At 43.4% G+C, this 22,739-nt stretch overlaps 1 long non-coding RNA gene across 2 annotated transcripts in view; it reads right to left on the minus strand.

The window, feature by feature from the left end:
• Positions 1-22,739, minus strand: part of LOC144296435 (uncharacterized) — a 72,632-nt gene that overhangs the window by 46,172 nt on the left and 3,721 nt on the right. For both annotated transcript variants that reach the window (XR_013363555.1, XR_013363554.1), the window contains exon 2: positions 10,670-10,855. This is a non-coding gene — a long non-coding RNA (uncharacterized LOC144296435). The remainder of the gene's footprint in view (positions 1-10,669; positions 10,856-22,739) is intronic.

The following is a 22,739-nucleotide window of genomic DNA, read 5'->3' on the forward strand; positions in this document are numbered from 1 at the left end:
TAATACTGTATGTTAATTATACCTGAATTTTTAAAATGTAGTATATGCATATAGTATATGCATACAATGGAACTTTATTTAGACTTAAAAAGGAAGGAAATTCTGACATATGCTACTACATGGATGGACCGTAAGGACATATGCTAAGGAAAATATGCCAGACACAAAGGAACAAATACTGTATGATTCCACTTATAAGAGTTACTTAGACTAGACAAACTTGTAGAGATAGAAAGTAGACTGGCGTTGTCAGGGTCTTGGGGAAGAGGAATGGGATTTATTATTTGATGGGTATAGAGTTTCAGCTTTTCAAGGTGAAAATAGCTTTAAAGATGGATGGTGGTGACATCCATAATATTGTGGTGCACAACATTATGCATGTACTTAATACCACTGAACTGTGCATTTAAGAATGGTTAAGATGGTAAATTTTATGTTATGTGGATTTTGCCACAATATAAGTAAATAAATATATAAGTCTTGTACATACATAAATAAAACTTGTATATATACATATATATACACAAACAAATCTTGTACACACACATTTATATCAGTTGTATTCAAAATTACCAAAACCTGTAAACAACAAGGACTTCTTTCAGTAGGTAAATGGATGAACTGCGGCACATCCAGACAATGGAATATTATTTAGCATTAAAAAGAAATGAGCCATCAAGCCATGAAAAGACATGGAAGAAACTTCAATGAATAATAAGTGAAAAAGCCAATTTGAAAAGGCTATGTAGTCTGTGATTCCAGGTATATGACATTCTGAAAAAAATCTATAGACTATGGGGGCAATAAAAAAACAAAAAAGAAAGAAAGAAAAAATCAGTGGTTGCTAAGGATAAGGGACAAATGAGCAAATGAAAAGGTGAGAAACAGGATTTTTAGAGCAATATGACTACTCTGTGTCATACTATAGTGGTGAATACATGTCATTTTACATTTGTTTTTTGTTTGTTTGTTTATTTATTGATTTATTTATTTATTTATGATAGTCACAGAGAGAGAGAGAGGCAGAGACATAGGCAGAGGGAGAAGCAGGCTCCATGCACCGGGAGCCTGATGTGGGATTCGATCCCAGGTCTCCAGGATCGCGCCCTGGGCCAAAGGTAGGCGCCAAACCACTGAGCCACCCAGGGATCCCTCATTTTACATTTGTTAAAAACTTATAGAATATACAACACCAAGAGTGAATCTTATTTAAACTATGAACTTCGGGTGATAATGATGTGTCAATATGGCTTCATCGATTGTAACAAATACGCCAGTTTGGTGGGGGATGTTAATAGTGGGGCTGCTGTGCATGTTGAGGGGAGGGAGTGCATGGGAAATCTCTGTACTTTGTGCTCAATTTTGCTGTGAACCTAACAATGCTCTAAAAAATAAAGTTGATTTTTAACAGTAATGAAATAAAGCAAATGCTCTGTAAGATACCATCCTGGTACTCTGGCTCATGCTGTTCAGGCACCTTCTCTGCCTTTGTTCACCGATGCTTCTGCCTTCTTTTGCAGCCTGGTTGTAGATATGGCCCTGAAATGCTCTCCTTAGCCACTCTTCTCTCTGAAATTCCTCCTCAGGGAGCACACTGACTAGATTTTCAGCTATAGTGACCTGCATGCCTTCACTTTAAGAATCTGTGCACTTGTATAGATTTCTTCACTATCCTTTTGCTAGCTTGTTTGCTTGTTGAAAATACAATTACCATTTTATTTTTAAAATGTATATAGTTAAATGTCAAAAAAAAAAGTGTTAAAATGGCATTAGTGGCTCTTTGTGAAAGGCAGACTTGCCAGTGACATTTTTCTTCTTTATATTTTTATTTTAAACTTTCCCTACTCATATAAGTGGGGCCCCATCAGATTCATAAAATGATAAAAATCCAAAGCACAGGATTTGAAAGCATAAAGTTCATATGGTTGCCAAGGACAAGCTCAGTTTTAACAATCTCTCCCTGAGTTCTGATGTAGCCTGATTCTTGAATGCTTGTTCTTTGAGGACAGATTGAGGTGGAAAGTGTCATCCTCATCTCACTGCACATTCCAGTTACCAATCTCCCATCCTCCTCGGATTGTGAGGCCGTGTTGGGTTCAGACATCATGTTTCATCTGCATGGCCGCTGAAACCTCTGCCCCTCCTCTCGGGTGGGCTGCAAGGTGAGCCATCCCTACAATCAAGAGGAGTTGCCTTATCTCTTTGGGGTGACAAAGTCCCTACTAGAATTCCAAAATACTTTGCTGGGCTTCAGTTAGTTTGCTAGCAATATCCGATTTCACACATTTCAATCGGAGGCATCTGGAAACCTGGAAAACTACTGGAGTGCTTCTCTCCAAGAGGGAAGAGAAGTTTGCAAAAGCTCACCTGGCGCTCGGAGTTCCAGCAGTGGCACCAGTGAGACAGGGAGCACAGGGCTTGGCGTTGGGGATGTGATCAGCGATCCCAGCTAAACCTTCCTGGCCCAGCATGATGCTTCAACTCACTACAGCAGTTTCCCAGCCCTGGGCACCCACAGTGCAATTATTCATTAAAAGCAATCTGTTACTTCCCTCCCATAACTGCTTGGCATCTACCCAGTCCCGCAGGACTCTATTAGTTGTACTTTTCTCTAAGTCCCTGTAAATTCATCCCTAAATATGATTTTTTTTTTTTTTTTTTTTGTATCCAGATACAGGAACGGCATACCTAAACTCCACCAGAAGGCAATTTCTCGTAAAGGCATAGCTGTAGCTCATTGACCCACGGACTTGCCTTCCCGCCCTGTGATTTTCCTGTATCCTATTCAACCCTGTCTTTTTCCTGTGAGCTCATGGGCCTCTGCTGCACAGTTGCATCAGGTTGCCCAGCTTCCTCCTCCAAGCCTCTGGCTTTCTGATAGGTTGTGCTTGTGCCTGGTGGGGCACAGGGAGCAGGTGGCCGTGAACCAGCCACTGCGGCCACGGTCCCACCTTCTAGCCTGTGTTAAGTTCCCAGCTAAACCCTGGTCTGATCTTCTCAGTGCCCCTTGGGCTAAGAGCACTGCAGGAGGGCCCCCTCTCAGGTCATCGTCACCATCCTCCTACCTGCTTAATGTACACACATACACACCACACATACACACACACATCACACACACACCACACACACCACACACACACCATACACACCACACATACACCCACACATACCACACACACACACACCATACACAGACCACACACACACTTCTTGGTGTTATTCCATGGGAGATATGTAAAATCAAGCTGTTAGAAGGACCGCAAGAGGTTATCTGGATCATTCGCCAGCCTTTGTTGATTCCCTCATTCATTCATTCATTCATTAATTCCCTCACTCATTTATTCAGCCACTTGTTTATTCATTCCTTCACTCACTTGTTCATTTAGTCATTGAGTAAACAGTATTTAGTCAACATGGGTTTAGGCCCTGAGGATTCAAAAACAGTGAAACCAAGACCTTTAATGTGGTAGAAGCCCATTGTCTGGTTTTGTGTTTTGTTTATTTGGATCAGAGAACAGTACGTACTCCCCCTTTTGCTGACAATAGCTCCTAGCTTTCCTTTTGGTGAGCCACTGGCCCCTCATTTACCATCTACAGTGTTTCATGGGGGGCTGATGACAGCCCCAACTCCAGCGCATTGGTGGGACATGCCCATGACCCAGTAGCCCTGGCCAATCAGAGATACTTCAATTGATTCAGAGCAGTGTTACTCTGCTACTCAAACATTTTGGTCTCAGGCAGACCTGATGGCTTAGCGGTTTAGTGCCACCTTCAGCCCAGGGCATGATCCTGCATATCCGGGATCGAGTCCCACATCGGGCTCCCTGCATGGAGCCTGCTTCTCCTTCTGCCTATGTCTCTGCCTCTCTTTCTCTCTATCTCATGAATAAATAAATAAAATCTTTAAAAAAGCAAACAAACAAACAAACAAAAACCCAAACATTTTGTTCTCAATACCACTTAAACTCTTAAAAATTATGGAAGACCCCAAGAGCTTTGGAGTATTTGAGCTGTATTTGTAAATATTTACCACATTTGACATTTAAATTAGGGGAATTTTTAAATATTTGTTTTTATTGTACTGCTCCGATAGTCACATGCACAAAGTAGCCATAGGGCAGGGATAGAGGTCACGCATGGGCCCAACAGTATGGCCTCTTTCTGGTCAAGGCTGATCTAGCTACTGCCACTGCTGAGCAAAACCCTAGAAAACAAAACAATGCTGGACCCCAAGATGGCACCTTCCCTCAAGGAGACCAACCAGCCAGCTTCTTGGTGGAAAAATGACTATATGGTACCTCTTCTATCCTAGAAAGAGTGTGACTCCTCTTGATAGAATTGACAATATTCTGATACGGGATTGCCTTTCTCACAGTGGCTCCACCAGCACTGCTATCTGAAAGCTCTAGAGTGTCTGATCCACACTCTTACAGCCCACATGACATTGTAGCCCACGTAACATCAAGAGCCCACTTTACAGCACAAGATATGTCAGTGCCCACATGACCATGGGACCCACTGTTCTCTCACATAACACATCACAGGGAAGCTGCTGGTCTAAAGGAAAGACAGTTATCTGCTGAAGGTACAACGGAGGAGCCTGTTAGGACATAATACCCTGCACGGATGGGGTGCATCCTACTGAACACAGTAAATACACTAAACCACTGACCAGTATAGTTCTTTGTCCCAAGTAGGAAAAATATACAGGCCCTGGAACAAGAGGGGCCCCACTTATCACCAGGTAGGAAAGTTTGCTTTCTCATCTCTACGTCTCTGAGCTCTGTAAGTGAGCAGGTTCTGGCTCTCAAAATGGGATACACCTACCAGTGGATACACCAAGAATCCCACAGAACTTTCAGCTACATCTGCCACTAGGGCACTTCGGACACGTATGCCAAGGCAAGCAGGAGGAGGATCCCTATTGCATCCTCAGTGCAATAGGGGCTTTGGAGGACTTTAGAATGTAGAGAGTGATTGAAGCCATGAGCTTGGATGAGAAAACCCAAGAAAACTATAGGCAAGGTCCATTTGCCCTCAAAGTCCTTTGCAAAAGGGATGGTATCACATTCTTCCTGGCAGTAATCCCTTTCTTTAGCTCCTAAATCCTGCATGATATCAGATAATGATTTCTTCTCTGGTTCTAACTTATATAAGGCACTTTGCATTCTTGACGATATTAACTCCTCCTCAATCTTTTAGGATAAACTAATCTCCAGTCCCTTTATTTTTAGCTCAGTAAGATTAAAATGTTATTTTAAGAAACATACCTAGATAAGTTAAAAATTAATTCCAGGAGGGCCACTGAAGCCTTCCAGGAATCAGTGAGGCTCAACAGGCCACTTGTACTGCCTGGGTGACCTTTTTTTTTTTTTCCCCCAGTCAATGTTCTGATCAACATGCAGCACAGAGGGTAAGCTTTTCCCAGGGCCACACTTTGCAGACTGTGTGAGTGATTTTATTATTTCAAACTTGGAAAAGAGTAAGGATTATGTGTCCCATTAAAAAACAAACCAAACATCTTAAGTAGGATGTTCACCCTCCCATCTTTGTAAGGACCACGTGCTGTGAATTCATTTGAATGCGTTTGAAGCAACACAAGGATAGCAATCAGTGGACCAAATGCTGAGCAAGAGCAAATTCCAGCACACCCCCTAAGCATGTGACCTGGTCAGTAAGCCTTCTCCGTGTTGGTTGCTCTTTGAAAAGTGAAAAGATTCAGCTTAAATGACTGTAGTGGTCTCCTGAAGTCAAGAAATTATATGCAATGGCGTGTTGCCTTATGACTTCATGTTTCCATTCAGGCTCCCCACCCAACAGTAAGTCCTCAGAGCAGACACAAAATGCTGATCCTCTCTCCTACTCCCACGGCACAGCATACACAGTGGTCCTCAAATCATACTGGGCTTAACAATCACCTGTAAAGCTTTCTGGTGGCTTAGAGTTTTGTTGATGCTTCAGTCTTTTGTCCAAACATCTGGATTTGAGCTGAGATGAGCCCTCAAAATTTGCATCTGTGACAAGTTTCCCAAGTGATTCCAATGCAGGTGGCCTATCTGCCATATCCAAGATCTGCTCTTGTACGCAAAGCCTACAAAGCAGGTATGATTGAGTGACTGGTGATTCTGGTGTCTATCATCTTTTCCAGTGTAGGCCACAGCTTATTTTGTGGAGGTGCTTCTTCCTATTAATACACTTTGGAAATTTCGAAAGCATCTCCTTATGATGAATATGTGGTGAGGATTATTATTATTGTGATTGGGAGACAATTCTGATTTGCTGTTCTGAATTTTGATATTATCAAGTACTAGAAAAAGAAAATGAATGTTCAATAGCTAATAATGTCATTTTATTTCATCTTTCATTCTCCAAAACACCGACAAATCCAAGAAGCATATATTAAGGGACAGCTAATATCTGTTATTTTATTTTTATTTCAAGTGACGTTTCAGCAAAAAATTCAATAACACAAAATCATTTTTGAGGCACCTGGGTCGTTCAGGGGTTGAGCATCTGTCTTTGGCTCCCAGAGTCCTGGGATCAAGTCCTACATCAGGCTTCCCATAGGGAGCCTGCTTCTCCCTCTGCTTATGTCTCTGCCTCTCTCTGTGTGTCTCTCATAAATAAATAAAATAAAAATAAAATCATTTTTTAATCTGGTGTTTTCATAATTAAGTCACAAAAATCATTCTCTCCTTCCCCCTACCAAAAAAAAATTCCCTTTTGCCTTTAGGTGACTAGGGAATTGTTTTTGTTTGGGTTTTTCTTTTTTAAACTCAAACTTGGAAGTACTGCTTCAAATGTAAGATTTTCTAGTGTCCCATTTGACTACTTTAAAAAGTATAGCTTATACAGCAGTGTTTAGATTTCCATAGCATTTGAATATTCTGCATGAAAATGCAATGAAGTCAGAACAGGAGACAGAAAGGAGGTTGAAAGCCTGCCTGAATAGGCTCTACCCCTCATGCTTGGGCAGGGCCTCTTGCCATCAGTCCCCTCCCTCGTTCACCCAGTACCCAGGAGCCAGAGAAGCCTCTCCAAACATAAGTCTGCTTACACCTCTGTTCTAGGCTGAATTGTGTCCGCCTACCCCCAAACTCCTGTGTTGAAGTCCTAATCCCCAGGACCTCAGAATGTGACCATTTATGGAAATAGTGTCTTTAAAAAGGTGATTCTCTTTAAAAAGAGAGGGTTTGTGGGGGTGGGGGACGGGACTCTGATCCCGAATGGCTGGTGTCCTCATGAGAAGAAGACATGAGAGGGCAGCCCAGGTGGCTCAGCGGTTTAGCGCTGCCTTCAGCCCAGGGCCTGATCCTGGAGTCCCGGGATCGAGTTCTACATGGGGCTCCCTTCATGAAGCCTGCTTCTCCTTCTGCCTGTGTCTCTGCCTCTCTCTCTGTTGGTCTCTCATTAATAAATACATAAAACCTGCAAAAAAAAAAAAAAAAAAAAAAAAGAAGAAGACATGAGGACAGAGACATACACAGAGGAAAGGCCAGGTGAGGACCTAAGAAGCCAGCCATCTTCAAGTGAAGGAGAGAGGCCACAGCTGAAACCAACCCTGCTGACACCTTAATTTCCTGTAGCCTCCATAACTGTAAGAAAATTAAGTTCTGTTGTTTAAGCACCTCACTCTGTGGTATTTTATTATGGCAGCCTGAGCAAACTAACATGGCTTCTCTCTCTCCCTCTCTCCCTACTCCTCCTCTATCTCTCCCTCTCCCTCCCTCCCTCTCCCTTCCATCCCTCATCCCCTTCTTTCTCTCTCTCATCATGGACACTGTCACTACAGCAGACCCAGCTACAAACTCTCATGGACCCTAGACATTTTCTTCATGGCATGTACAGAGGTTTTGAAATTATATATGCATTTACTTGATCATTTCTTATTTTTTAAAAATATGTATTTATTCATGAGAGACACAGAAAGGCAGACACATAAGCAGAGGAAGAAGCAAGCTCCCTGTGGGGAGCCTGATGCAGGACACTCCCACATGAGCCCTGTGGGATCATGACCTGAGCCAAAGGCAGATGTTCAACTGCTGAGCCACCTGGGCATCCCTACTTGATTATTTCATTCGTATCCATCTCCCCAACTTCATCATGAGCTCTAAGAGGGCAGCGACATGTCTGTTTTGCTCTCTGTTGTATTCCCAGGGCCTCACATAGTAGGTACTCAATGAAAGACCACAGTTTCCACTCACTGCTGGTCTCAGAGAAATGGCCAGGTCAGGGGGGATGAATTAAGATTTCTAGGTATAGGAGCTCAGTCAAAGGCATGAAAGCTGACCCTAGAAACAACTCACCTCTTTGCAAGAAGATATTCGATTACCAGAACTAGCAACTACTGACTCCGCTTCCTGCCCTGAGAGACACTGTCCACCCCACCACCACCCCCCACCCCCCACAAAAGGCCTTCAGCTGGGCAATGGAAGGCCCTGCATTCACCCTGCGAGGCATAGTCCCTGGCCTTGACTTTGACATCATTTCCTATGACCTCTTCTCTGCTAAAAAAAATCAAGGTTCCCAGTATTCCACATCCTTTGGCCACTCCCTTGCCTTCTGGACATTTGTTCCCCAGCCTTACCCCTTTCAACTATCCTCTCGGGAAGCAGCTTTTCTCTTGAACTTGTCATTATTCTCAAACATGATGAACATCACGATCACATGTACCCTTTTTAAGAACAACATTCCTGGGCCTGATGACCAAAGACTCTGAAGTTCACCTGGAAAGAAAGCCGAGTCTGTTGCCATCTCTTCCTAAGTGATGAGCCACCCTACCATGGATTATCTCTGTATCACAGTAAATTTATTTGAGTGGTTAAACTAGTTTAAATGTTTTCCAAAAAGTACCCTGGGGATGATAGCAAATTTGATAAACACAACGTAAGGTTCTAACTGTGTGGTAACTAACACTGGTGATGTGCATCCTGGCTGACAGATTACTTCCCAGCCCACCTCTCATTTGATTCCCCCGACTCTGAGGAGGCAGGAGAGAGGGCATAGCCACTATCTCCCATATGGGCAAGGACACTGTGGTGAGTTTCCTGCTTGGGGTGCACATTACAAATGGTAATTGTGACACAGCTCAAACATATAAGCCCCTGGAGTGCAGGTGCGTCATTACCTAGCCTCCACAGCCCTCCTCTCTGCCATTAAAACAACTACTTTACACTTTCTGAATTCTAAATTGAAGCTGACAGGAAATCAACGTGGACTAATAGAAATGCATTTATTAATTATTTCTTGAATGTCTCCCGTGTGCTGAGCACTCTTCTTGGAGTTGGGTGACCACAGCAGTGGCCAAAGCAAACCAGGCCCCCAAACACACTGTTTTCTGTAGGTGGAGCCCCTGCTGCCTGCCCTTTCAGAGCCAACTCACAGGAGGCCCAAATTCACAGCAGCCACAAAATGGATACTATGAACATCTCTTTCTGAAAAACATGTCTTTAAAAAGATTATCCTTAGGCTAATACACAAAATACACATTTCCATTGAAACCAAATGGCCAGAAACATTTTAAAAGCATGGTTTTACTACAGCCTTGTAACTCTAGAGGAAAAGAAATATAAAATAAAAAGACCCAATGGGATTTTTTAAAAAAAATTTCTAGATCACCTGTCACCTGCATGCCCTATGCAAGCCCCTTCACCTCTTCCTGCCTCAGCCTTCTTCTTTGCACATATCCCGTCGTGTTATTGGAATGAACAAATGAGCTACACTTCCACAGCACCCAGGACAGTGTCTGGCACACAATAAGCCAATCTCCGAAACCCTTACTTCCACACAAGTCTTTTCGAAGACATTTCTTCTCACCCGTTAATAATGAATTTTATTTTATCTTCTCACGTACTCTTAGGTTGCCTTCCTGCCTTCCCTGAGATTCCCAATCATTCCCAATTTAATATCCACCATGAATTTAATTAAAATTCTGTTAGCGTCTACCTCTTCTAGACCATTAATGAGGCTGTTAGATAAAATGTAATAAAGATCCCTTGAGCAGCTCAGGAGACATTGCTATTAATCATTGTTTACTTCTCCACAGCCTGTGTTCATACTTCATGGACATGTCCCAACCCATTTGTATAAACCCACCTAATATGACTTTGTTTTTCTAAATGGTGTTAAGCACCTTTCAAAAGCCACTGCACATGGTGCTGCCTGCTGCCGCGGTGGGACCCTGCCCTCTCCCGTACCTGGGCTGGCACTCCTAGGGATGGGCCTGAGCATCTGAGGGCGGCGCTGTTCACGTCTGATACTCTCACCCATCCCTAACCCGCTTCCACACACACGGATGAAAATCTCTCATATTCTACTCTCAGAAATTCTGTCCTTGAAGCTGAACAATCTCCTTTTAAATATCCCCCCAGCTACCCTGGAAAGGGTGAGACAGTAAGTGCATATTGCCTCTCTCTCTCTTTTTTTTTTAAGATTTTATTTATTTATTCATGAGAGACGCAGAGAGAGAGGCAGAGACATAGGCAGAGGGAGAAGCGGGCTCCTCACAGGGAGCCCTTATGCAGGACTCGATCCCAGGACCCTGGGATCACGACCTGAGCTGAAGGCAGATGCTCAATCACTGAGCCACCCAGGCAACCCAGTAAATGTGTATTATTATTGATGTCTTCAAATTACTTCTGGAACAAGGAAATTAACAAATAAAATATACCTCATTTTGAATGAATTCCAATCCTTTCCTTCCCAATCTTAGGAGACTCATGATCAGTTCTGCTACTCATCGTTTCCTTTGGGGTCTGTGAAGTGTTTCTGTGTGGTTTGGAGGCACAATTCATGACTTGAAGGAAAATGATCCGGGTTCTAGCCCTGACTTCAACACTCACCACCGATTTCCTCACTGTGAACACAAAAATAATTATTAGTACCTCAAAGAGCTCTGTGGAAGATTCACAGAGATTCCATACCAAGATGTCAGGTTTTGCTTCAAGTCTCACTGCTGCTGGGATAAAACTTAGGTTATATTGTCAAGCAGTTTTTCAGACAACAAAGAGAACAAAATTTGATGAATCTATCAATTATTTTTATCTTTGATAGCTTGTGTTTAAACCACACTCTGGTCCCAGAGAAGAGCTACAGGACCTGTGAGGTCTTCTTCCCAATTCCATCCTCCAATTAGGAAATCCCAACAGCCTTCCTACCCAAAGTATGGTTCTTGGACCAACAGCGTCAATATCACCTAGGAGCTTGTTAGAAATGCAGAGTTTTAGGCCCCACCCTCCATCTATACCCATCCCATCCAAGAATCTGAATCTTGACAAGATGATTTATATCCATATTAAAGTTTAAGAGTCACTGCCTTATATAATATCCTTCATAAGTGGACTAAGAATCAATAACTGAACAAAGCCACAGTGTATATGCATGCATGCGTGTGTAGGGGATGATGCCCAGGTCTTAGAGCATCCAAATGTTATTAAACTCCTTTCCAAAAGTAAAAGTAATGAACTTTTAAGGGGGCTATTTTAAAAATGAAGATATAGCTTGTACATTTGTGAATTCTCACCTTACTCACTTTGACCTAGAACCAAATCTCTTGATTCTTTTTCCTCCCTTCTTCCTGTTCTCTGGGTCACTTGATCTCCCATTTGTTTCCTGCTTCCTACTTAGGAATTGGGCACCACAATGCCAGGAAGGATTTATGCACATACACATATGTGTATATACATTTCAACCCAGTGCCTGAAGAGGTGATTATTCAGCAGCCAGGACTTATATGTAGCGGTGGGTGTGGATGAGTCTGAAATTCAACCAAAACCAGGGAGCTGAGTACAGTCTAGGTTTATCTTTGCTTCCAGTTGTCATACTACTTTCTGAAAATTAAAGATTGGCCTGCAGATGCCACTGTTCTTTGGTGGAACTTCTTTCAGTAGAAGATTTAGGAGACATGAAACTCTCCTCCTCAATCTTTTGATCTAGGCTCATCCCCTGTGAGATGCCCAACCATAGACTCCCATGTTACCGAATCCCTCTAAATTACATATTGTCTTAGTGTTCTTAAAAAAAATAGTACTTCAAAATCATCACAAGTTACTCAACTAGATTAGAGCTTTCCTAATCGGCAGAGATCAGGTCTCACACAACTTTGGGGAGGCACCAGAGCAACACTTAGAGCCACTAAGCAACTATATGACTTGGAGACACAGACTTCCTAAGCCTGTTTTCTCAACTATAAAATGGAAATAATCATAGGGTTATCATGAGAACTAAAAAGTAAAAAAGGATTAACACATAGAAAGTGCACGAGAAAGACTGCTGATCACTTGGCCGTGGAAATGAGATGAGACCTGAGCACCACCATATCCATTTCTCTCCTTTTACTGGGGGAGCAAGAAGGTAGTAGAATGGCTGCTCACACAGTAAAACATGTCTCCTGGTTTCCCCAGCATCCGTCAGTGAATTGTTCTTTGTACATCTAACAATTTGTATGTCAGCAGGAAGCCTTGAAAATGACCACGGAGAGCAGGCTTAATGCATCCACAGCAACAGATTCTCATCTTCCTGTTCTCTGAAATGCGCGAAAATTTCCTGCAAGGTGTAGGTCCTCTGCTATGTGAGAAAAGCATCTGAACATCGGGGATGGGGGAGTGCCGACATGGGGTACCTGACGCACACGGCGAAGCGAAGGAGATCAAAGATAATTAGATGCTCCTGAAATACCTACATGTCTTCTAAAAACCAGGAGGAAACATGGATGGCCTGCAGCTGACAGATTACATCTCGTTGCCTAGCACTGGCCTGAAGTGGCTGGGAGCTGCTAGGCAACCCAGCCTCCTGGGCTTGGTGATCCAGCAAACACCAGGCAGATGCTGCTCCTCCGCTGCCATGCCGCCCCTCACCATTTTCTCATCTGTAAGAGTCACACCTGATTAATGTTTCCTCTGGACTTGTTTCTGCTTGGACAGGGCCACAGCGACGTGCAGGATTGCCCGTGCTCAAGTGAGCCTGGCCACCAAGCTAAAGAGTGCCCCGGGGCAAAGAACAAATGACCGTGTCAAAACAAAACTGTGTGGAGATCGAAGCCTGAACGCTGGACTGTAGGATGAGAATCAGAACGATCTCCTGTAGAGGCTATCAAATGGCCATCTGCATCCAAGGCAGATTGGTCTGGTACTGATTAAAATGCCCTGAGCCAAGTTACAAAGACACCCCATGAATAAACTCCCCATGAGTTTATTCTCGTCACTGAATTATTTGGGGCAAGAGAGGGCGATTTTTCCTAGCAGGGAGCTTCTTCGAACTGCTCACAGTGTTCACACTTTTTGGCAAATCTCCTCCAGTCCTATGACAGAGCCGAGTATAAATATAAATGATTGATAAACTGCTTACTCCCTACTCGCCCCAGGAGTATTTACATTATTCGGATGCAGGGTAGAATTTCACAAAGGAAATAGGAAAAGCAATCTTTTGTCCTCCTTTCTTCCCTCCCTTCCTTTCTGTTTAACAAAAAACAGTAACAGAGAAGTAGTGACTTATTTAGCAGGGCTCTATACTAGCTCCTGCTCTCCGGAGACTTCTTATGATAAGATATGAACATTTTCAAGCTAACATTGTTAATCATACACCAGTGAAGAGTTACTCACTCTAGTTTTTCCTGGTCTCAGGTTTATTAGAGCTTTCTAGAATGATGAGATGGTGGTTTTCTTTCCAAGCGGGGCATTCCTATTTCCTCCTTTCCATTTCTTCAGTGTTTATAACTTTTCAAAGCATATCCATTTTTTTTAATTGCACTGTTCCAAAAACTCCTATGCTCTGGTGCATGTAAGTTAATTATGATGCTTTTCATTTAGGAGAGAAAGAGGCTGAAGAAAACTGTAGAGCATAGTGGAAATGAATTTCAGTCCACAAATTCAGGTGTAAAGGAAATACCAGTCTATTTAGGTCAACTGGAGTCTGAATCAAGGTCTATCCCAATGGACTGGAAGATATTCAATATTCGAATTACTTTTTTAAAAGATTTTATTTATTTATTCATGAGAAGACAGGCAGAGACATGGGCAGAGGGAGAAGAAGGCTCCCCGTGGGAAGCTTGATGTGGGACTTGATCCCAGGATCCCAGGATCATGACCTGAGCCGAAGGCAGCTGCTCAACCACTGAACCACCCAGGTGTCCCATCAATATCAGAATTATTGCTGTAGAATCCAGGAAGCTTAAGAACCGCCTGGAAAATGGAGTGAAGGCCCTTACCTCCAGTCTATGGTAGTTGCTATGGTACTCTCAGACCCAAGTTCATGTGGTCCCTTAAAGTTCTTGCCTTCCATTCCCAAAATCTTTGTCAAGTCCTGGAGCCCAGAGGCAAGGAGCCTGCACCAGCCCTTGCCTCTGAGGGGAGCCACTGCTCAGCCATCTGGTCTCTGTCCATCCCTTCTGATCCAGAGAGAACCATCTCTCCTTTCCTACCCCCAGGACTGCTATTCTTCCTGACTGCCCCTGCTGTGCCTCACCCCCACCAATCTTGAGCTATCTCTTTGATGGCTTAGGTTTCCCCAGTCTGCAGAAGCAACTATTCTCATAGAACTAGGATAAGGCGGGAAGCCTGGGTGGCTCAGTGGTTGAGCATCTGCCTTGGGCTCAGGGTGTGATGCCGGGGTTCTGGGATTGAGTTCCAAATTGGGCTCTCTGTGAAGAGACAGCTTCTCCTTCTGCCCCACTCTCTCTGTCTCTCATGAATAAATAAATATTCTTAAAAAAAAAAAAAAAAGAACTAGGACAAGGGACTTTCTTTTCACCATGCCAAAGTTATGCTTTTGTCACATCACTAACACAACTCTTATGGAGGCCACTTACTACCTTCATGTTACCCAAAGCATTGTTAATTCTCTGCGCATTTTTACATTTTCTCTCAGCAGCATCAAGGCTGACCGCTCCCTGCCTGAACACTGCCTTGTCTCTGCTCCCAGGACACATCCCCCTGGTTCTCTCCCACTTCGTGGCTCACCCTTGTCCATCTCCCTTTCTTGGCCTCCTACACCAAACCTCTAATGGCGGAGTGAACCCAGGTCTGTGGTCTTCTTCTGGGTCTACACTCTCCCCCACACTATCTAATCCAGTTCCCCAGCCAGGAAGACCATCTATAGTATTGACTCTCACATGTGTGTTTCCAGTCCAGAACTCTTCCATCAGATGCAGATATACTTCCAACTGCCTATTAACCTCGTGACTCATATGTCCTGTAGGCATCTCAAAATTAACATGACCAAACCTGCCATCTCACCCCCTTGAGCCTTCTGTCGATTTGATCAGCCCAAAACTTGAATCCTCACTTTCCCTCATACCCATTATCTAATCCGTTAGTAAGTTCTTCAGTTGTACCTGTAAAATCAATCCCAAATCCCATCACTTCTCCACATCTCCACTGGCACAACCCTAACCCAACCCCCATTACTTCTCACCTAGATTTCCACAACAGTGCCCTGTCTCCATGGGCCCTGAGTCTGTCCTTCACACAGTAGCCGTATGCTCTTTATAAACAAGATCATGTCACTCCTCTGCTGAAAACCTTCTAGGGGTTTCCCATGATGGTTATCATAAAACTCAAACTCTCTGACCGTGACCTGCATGCCTGCCTCAGTAATTTCACCTTCCCCTACTCTCCCACCAACCTGTCACACTCCAGCCACCTGGACTGCTTTCAGCCCCTGCACCTGCCAGGCTCACCCTTCCCTAAGACCTCAGAATTTCCTATCTCTGGCTGGAACCAGAGTCACCCCCTTCTCCTCATATGGCTGCTCTTTTCACCATTCAGGTTTCTCCTCACTCAGAACATTTTCCCAGATTCCAGCTGAAGCATCCTCCGGAGTCACTCTACTTCACATGACCTTGTTTTATCCATAGCACTTTTCAGCATCTGAAATTTACCTACTGAAGGTCTATCCTTACCTACTGACCTCACTTACCTACTGAACTAGACTATCATTACCTGACTAGAATGCAAGTTCGTGAGATGGGCATTGTTTTACTGGACTTTCCCCTCTGCATCTCCCAGAGCAATGCCAGGTCTGCCTGACTTCCACCTCAGCCCAACGGTCCCCAAACCTTGCTGCTCATCAGAATCACCAGAGGTGCTGCTTGAAATATACTGGCCATGTGAATTACACATCAACAGAATTGTTCTTTTTTTTTTTTTTTTTAATTTTATTTATTCATTCATGAGAGACACAGAGAGTGGCAGAGATATAGGCAGAGGGAGAAGCAGGCTCCATGCAGGAAGCCTGATGTGGGACTCGATCCTGGGACCAGGATCACGCCCTGAGCCAAAGACAGACTCTCAACCAATGAGCCACCCAGGCGTCCCACAAGATTGTTTTTAAAGTATACATCTCTGTCCTGGACCCACTGAATCAGGATTAAAGGTGAAGTCTCTGATTTTAACAAGTCCCACGCAGTCACACCTATGGTGTGTGACCACCATCGCATTGGGTGCAATCGAAGGATCTTCAGAAGATAAAAATAAAGGGGGAGGTTGCATCCTGCTCAGGGAAGGGAGGAGGCTCCGAGTTCAGAGTCACAGAGCAGGGTGAAGACAACACAGACACCATTGTTCTACCAAAAGAGCATGGATTAAAAACAATGAGAATAATTTCCATTTCTGCTAAATTGAGAGTGTTTTTTTCTTTCAAAGGGAAAATAGGTGTTTTTTCAAGACTCTGACTCTTTCAGATGCCTCAAGGCCCAGGAGTCAAAGTCTTCACTCAGAAAGAGGTCACGAATTCTGGGTGACTCTCGTGGAGAGCGGGACATGTCCGCATTCTACACAGGGCATCCCCTCAGCAGGTGGATCTTCCTGGCCCACAGGCCTCAGCAAGAAACCACCACCCCACCTGGAGCTCTTGTTCTGGGAGATGCCTAGACAAATACTGTTACCCCGCATGCCCGACACACGGCCCTGCACAGCCTCGATGCTAGGGGCTTGTGCTCTAGCTAACACAGGATGTGGAGCAGCGGTCTCAGCCTCCTTCCACAGCAGAATTTCAAAACCCAAACACACAGTACGGAACTCTGTCCCTTCCTCAGACTGTGATTCTTAGGAATTCCAGTGTCCAGGGTTCTCTTGAACCATAGGCATAGCAACTTCCTGTATCTCTGTGTAGATGCAGGAGACACTGAGGGCAGACAGAGAAGTGGGCTGTGTTTTAAGCACACCACAGGCCCCTGATCTTGCGCTCTTGAAAACGCCTCCATCCTCTCTCCCCATTCAGTAAGATAGAATCCACCTTATCCCTACTAATCTAGCAACTCACTGACCATTTTATTTATTTTGCTTTATTGTGGTAAATGCGTATAATGTAAATTTACCATTTTAACCATTTTTAGGTGTGCAGTTCAATAGCACTACATACATTCATACTGTTGTGCAACCATCAATACCTTCCATCCCCAGAATTTTTCCATCATCCCAAACTGAACCTATTAAACAATAACTCCCCATTGCGCCCTTTTCCAGGCCCTGGTAACATCTATTCTACTTTCTATCTTTGTGAATTTGACTACTCTAAGTGCCTCCTGGAGTGGAATCATACAATATTTATCCTTCTGTGTCTGGCTTATTTCACTTAGCATAATGTTTTCAAGGTTTATTTGTGCTGTAGCACACATCATATTTACTTTCCTTTCTAAGGCTGAAAAATAGTCCATTGCATGTATGTGCCACATTTTGTTTATCCATTCCTCAGCTGATGGACATTTGAGTTGTTTCCACCTTTTGTCTGTGTGAATAACGCTGCATTGAACATTCGTATACAAATATGTTCAAGTCCCTGGTTTCAATTCGTTTGAGTATATACCCAGAAGTGAAATTGCTGGATCATATGATAATTCTACTTTAATTTTCAGCAATACCCATGCTATTTTCCTTAGCAGCAGCACCATTTTAAAGTCTCACCAACAGGGCACAAGGGTTCTGGTTTCTCCACATCCTTGTTAATACTTGTTATTTTCTGGTTTTTTGATAATAGCCAACCTAATACTGTGAAGTAGTATCTCATTGTGGTTTTGATGTGCATTTCCCTAATGATTAGTGATGTTGAGCATCTTCTCATACAATTGTTGGCTATTTGTATGTCTTCTTTGGACATCTGTCTATTCAAGTTCTTTGCCGATTTTTGCATTGGATTGTCTGTATTTTTGTTGTTGAGTTCTAAGAGTTTCTTATATATCCTACATATTAATTCCTTATCCAATACATGTTTTCAAATTTCTTTTTCCATTTTGTGGATCATCTTTTCACTTTATTTACAGTGTCCTTTGATACACAAAATTTTAATTTTGATAAAATCTGATTTATCCATTTTATTTTGGCTATCTTTGGTATCATTAACAAGAAGTTATCACCAAATCCAATGTCATGAAACTTTTCCCCTATGTTTTCTTCAAAGAGTTTTATTTTATTTTATTTTATTTTATTTCTTCAAAGAGTTTTATAGCTTTAGCTCTACATTTGGGTCTCCGATCCATCAGAGTTAAATTTGTATATAGCATAAAGGGTCCAGCTTCATCTTTCTGTGTATGGACATGCATTTTCGCAACACCTTTTGTTCATAAGACCGTCCTTTCCCTCAGTGAGTGGTGTTGGCACCCCTGTTGAAAATCAATTGATTATATGGGTCATTGGCCATTTTTAACCCTGAAAATAATAGCATATCAATCCTACAATGTGTGTAGTAGCACTTGCTGCATGTCCAGAAGTTTGCTAAATAAAGATGAATAAAATCCAGTTGCAGGGAGTTCAGGAGTACACATAAGAGGCCAGACAGAAACCCAAACAACTACAATGAGGTAGCATACGACATGTGCTCAAAAAGAGGCACAAACAAAACCCTGAGGGGTCCAGAGGAAAGCACAATTAATTCTGGCAGTGGATACTGAGCAAGTTTTCATAGTATGGACAGTGTGAGAGCTCCACCTTAGCATATGGATAGGATCTCCTCATGCAGAAGCTGGGTGGGGGAAGCAATTTCAGATGAAAGGTGCATTGTAGGGGAATGTCCAGAGGTGAGAAATTACAGAGGCTTCACTTTGGCTGGAACACAGGTTGAATGTGGAGAGAGATTGCATGGGAAGAATGTAAGTTACTGATGTCTTTTCCATCAGCACCTCAAACAACTGCCCAGATTGGCAGAGCCCCAGGGGTCAGGGATGGAAAGTAGGGCTTAGAATATGGAAAGAGGAAAGAGATGAGGAACTGGGTTTCTATGCACCATCCCAAGAGTGGTTTTATAGGGCGTTCCTCCCAACAGTTTCCAGAGTGATGTCTCAGGCTCAGAACTGAAGTCCTGTCATTAAATGTGCTCCTTCAGCAGCACTCCAAGAAGCAGATGATGCCAGATCTGGTTCAAAACTCCAGGCTGCTAACTGATTAAGGCCCCTTGAGCCACAAATCCTGACTTTGGTCCATGTCCCACTGAAGCGAGCACAGAGAGCAGGACCCAGGAGTCAAATTGCCCCTGGCTGGGATCTGTGTGGTCTCTCTGGGAGTCAGCCCACAAGAGGACAGTCCACTCATGTGGCTCAAAGTATCAGCACAAAGTATAAGAAATAGTTGAATGAAGAGAGCACTTCGTGCTGTTTCTTCCAAGTCAGAAACAGCTCATAGGCTGCATTGGTGAGCATAGGGCTTGGGGACTGGAGAGAGAAATAATGGGAGCAGTGATAACAGGCCTCGAGGAACCAGCTTCGCTTCCTGTGAGTGCAGTGCAGGTGCATAGTACCCCCAAGGAACAACTGGCCTTTGGCCAGGCTAGTGCTTTCAAACATTGATGAGCAAACCCATCATGGCACTGTAGATACACAACACACACACACACACACACACACACACACATATATAAATAATTGAATCATAAAATATATAATTGTATAAAGCAATACCTCCTGGAACATAAACAATAAAATGTACAAAGGATGGACTGCTCCAGGGTTGCTTAATTCAACATTTTAACAGCCTCTGCTTTTCTCCATCTTCCCATTCTGCCATTGCCAGCACGTTCGCTACTTCCTTGGCATTCACGGGATGCCAGCAGCAGCTTTAGGTGACACACTTCACACAGCAGCTTCGGGTGACCCACTTTTGGAGACATGAAAGGACCCATTATCCTCTCAGGTCTCTTTCTAAAAGTAAAGAAGCTTAACATAGAAGCCCCTTGGCTTACAACTCAAAAGGTGGTCTCATATGGACAGCGTGTGGGACCCACAGGCCCCACCCCAGGCCGCCAGAATCAGAATCTGCAGAATCCCAGGTCATGCACATGCACAAACAAGCTGGGGAAACACCTCCACAGCTGACTCCACTGGCCAGCATTGCATCTCACACTCCAGCTGAAGCCAGTTACTAGCAGGCAGACTAGAATTGCCATTGTTGGCATAAGGCAACCAAAATTCACCCCTAGGGGTAGAGAAAGAAGTCCAATCTTCTTTGAGGCTGAATACCTGAAAAATATCAAGTTTCTATCAGTAAGAAAAGGTGGAGAAAGGTTTTTGGTAGGCAACTAATGATGGGTGCCCCAGGGAGCAGACAGATAAGCAAGTAAAATATAAAATGGTGTGATAAGTACTATGAGATATTAAATCTGCTGTTGGAGCCCAGGAAAAGAACTGAGTAACTGCCTTGGAATGTTGATGAAAGCTTTATAGAAGAGGTGATACTGGGGAGGGTTTTTAAGGATGAATAGGAGCTTTCCTACAGATACTGGGGTGAAGGATAATCTAAGCCAAAGAAATAGCATATGCAAATACAAGATCTGTTTGGGGGCTCCTGAGTGACTCAGTTGGTTAAGTGTCTGCCTTCAGCTCAGGTCATGATTCCAGGGTCCTTGGATAAAGCCTCACATAGGGCTCCCTGCTCTTCAGAGAGTCTGCCTCTCCTTCTCCCTCTCCTGCTGCCTGCCGCTCCTCCTACTTATGCTAACTCTGTCAAATATATAAATAAAATCTTTTTAAAAATGTGCTTGGAATATATTTCTGTTTTGCAGCTCTGTGAATTCCCCTCAAGGTCATAGTATCATCATTAACAGCTCAACATGGCTGGAGCACAGGATGTTTGGGAGAGAGAGGGTATGCCAGGAAATGTGGCCAGAAAGGAGAATACAGCAGGGAGTTATGCTGCAACATTCTTCAGAGGAACCAGGCTTTCTTTAGTCCCACAGGACCCTCTCACACTGTCTTACTTAATTAGTCTTTCCCAGGTATGTTAACTCACAGATCAAGCCACTGAAGCCCTCTGTCCTTGGTGTTTTAATCAAGAGAGATGACATAAGGAGAGGAGGAGACATAAAAACACTTCCATCCACTGACCAAGTCTGAAGTTGACTCTTGGATGCTGAACCAGGATAGAAAGTGGGAAACACTCTCCATCAAAGACAATGCTTGAGTCTCAGCTTCTTCTCTTTGGTCCCTGGCAGGAACAGGCAGTTGGAGGGTTCATAAGATAAGGAGCCTTGATACGGAATTAATTATTTCCCTCTTCAAAAATGATGTTGAGGGACACCTGGGTAGCTCAGTGGTGGAGCCTCTGCCTTCGGTTCAGGTTGTGATCCTGGGGTCCTGGGATTGAGTCCCGCATCAGGCTCCCCATGGAGAGCCTGCCTCTGCCTACGTCCCTGCTTCTCTCTGTGTGTCTCTCATCAATCTATAAATTTTTTAAATCTTTTTAAAAGATTTTTTACTTATTTATTCATAGAGACACACAGAGAGAAGAGGCAGAGACACAAGCAGAGGGAGAAGCAGGCTCCACACAGGGAGCCCGCCACGGGACTTGATCCCAGGTCTCCAGGATCACACCCCGGGCTGCTCTTAAATCTTTTTTAAAAATGGTGTTGATGTGGGTGGGACAGTAAGAGGAATGAAGCCTTTTATATCTTTTAATAATGTCCTGAGTGCTTAAATTAAGTCTTCTGTTATTCCAGAAATTAGCTATTCCCCAAAATGACCCACCTCTCTCAGGGCTGTGTCTTATTAGAAAGATACCAGTTTAAGGAATTCTTTAAATGATTAGGACGGATTTTCACTGAAATGGGTTAATCAAATTCTGCCGCCAAGGAATATAGGTATCCTACCACGTCCCTCATTCAACAGCCAGCTCTTACTGATCCATAGGGACTCATGGAGAGAATACTTAGCTTTTTCCAAAAATTATTTTTAAAACCACTTCTCATAGGTTATTCTTTTTTTTCTCAAGATTCTATTTATTTATTCATGAGAGACACAGAGAGGCAGAGACACAGACAAACAGGCAGAGGGAGAAGCAGGCTCCCTATGGGGAGCCCTATGGGGGACTTAATCCCAGGACCCTGGGATCACACCCTGAGCCTTCATGGGTTACTCTTTATCTACAATGATTCCACAGCAAAATGCATATTCGGTATATTTTTTTAATTTAACACTTCAAGTGTTCATGGTATACTGCAAATAGCTTCCTGATTCCCAGATGCTGCATCACCAGAATACATCTGGGAATCATGCATGACCATCAGCCAACAAAAGCATCTTCCCAAGAGAATTATCTACACATGATCTCCTGGCAATGTGTGGATATATCACAATGTATATGAATGTGTATAAAGCTGTAAACATAATTATTTTTCACACTAGCAGAATTTTTATTGTTTAGGTGGTTGTATTCCAGGTTCCTAAATTTTTCTTCCAACAAATGTAGCAACTAAATTCCAAGTCAGTGTAAGAAGCATATTATAGGTGGAGATGGGGAATTAATACGGAATAAGAGGTCTCT

This window comes from Canis aureus, chromosome 24, assembly GCF_053574225.1.
Source record: "Canis aureus isolate CA01 chromosome 24, VMU_Caureus_v.1.0, whole genome shotgun sequence".
Taxonomy (NCBI): domain Eukaryota; kingdom Metazoa; phylum Chordata; class Mammalia; order Carnivora; family Canidae; genus Canis; species Canis aureus.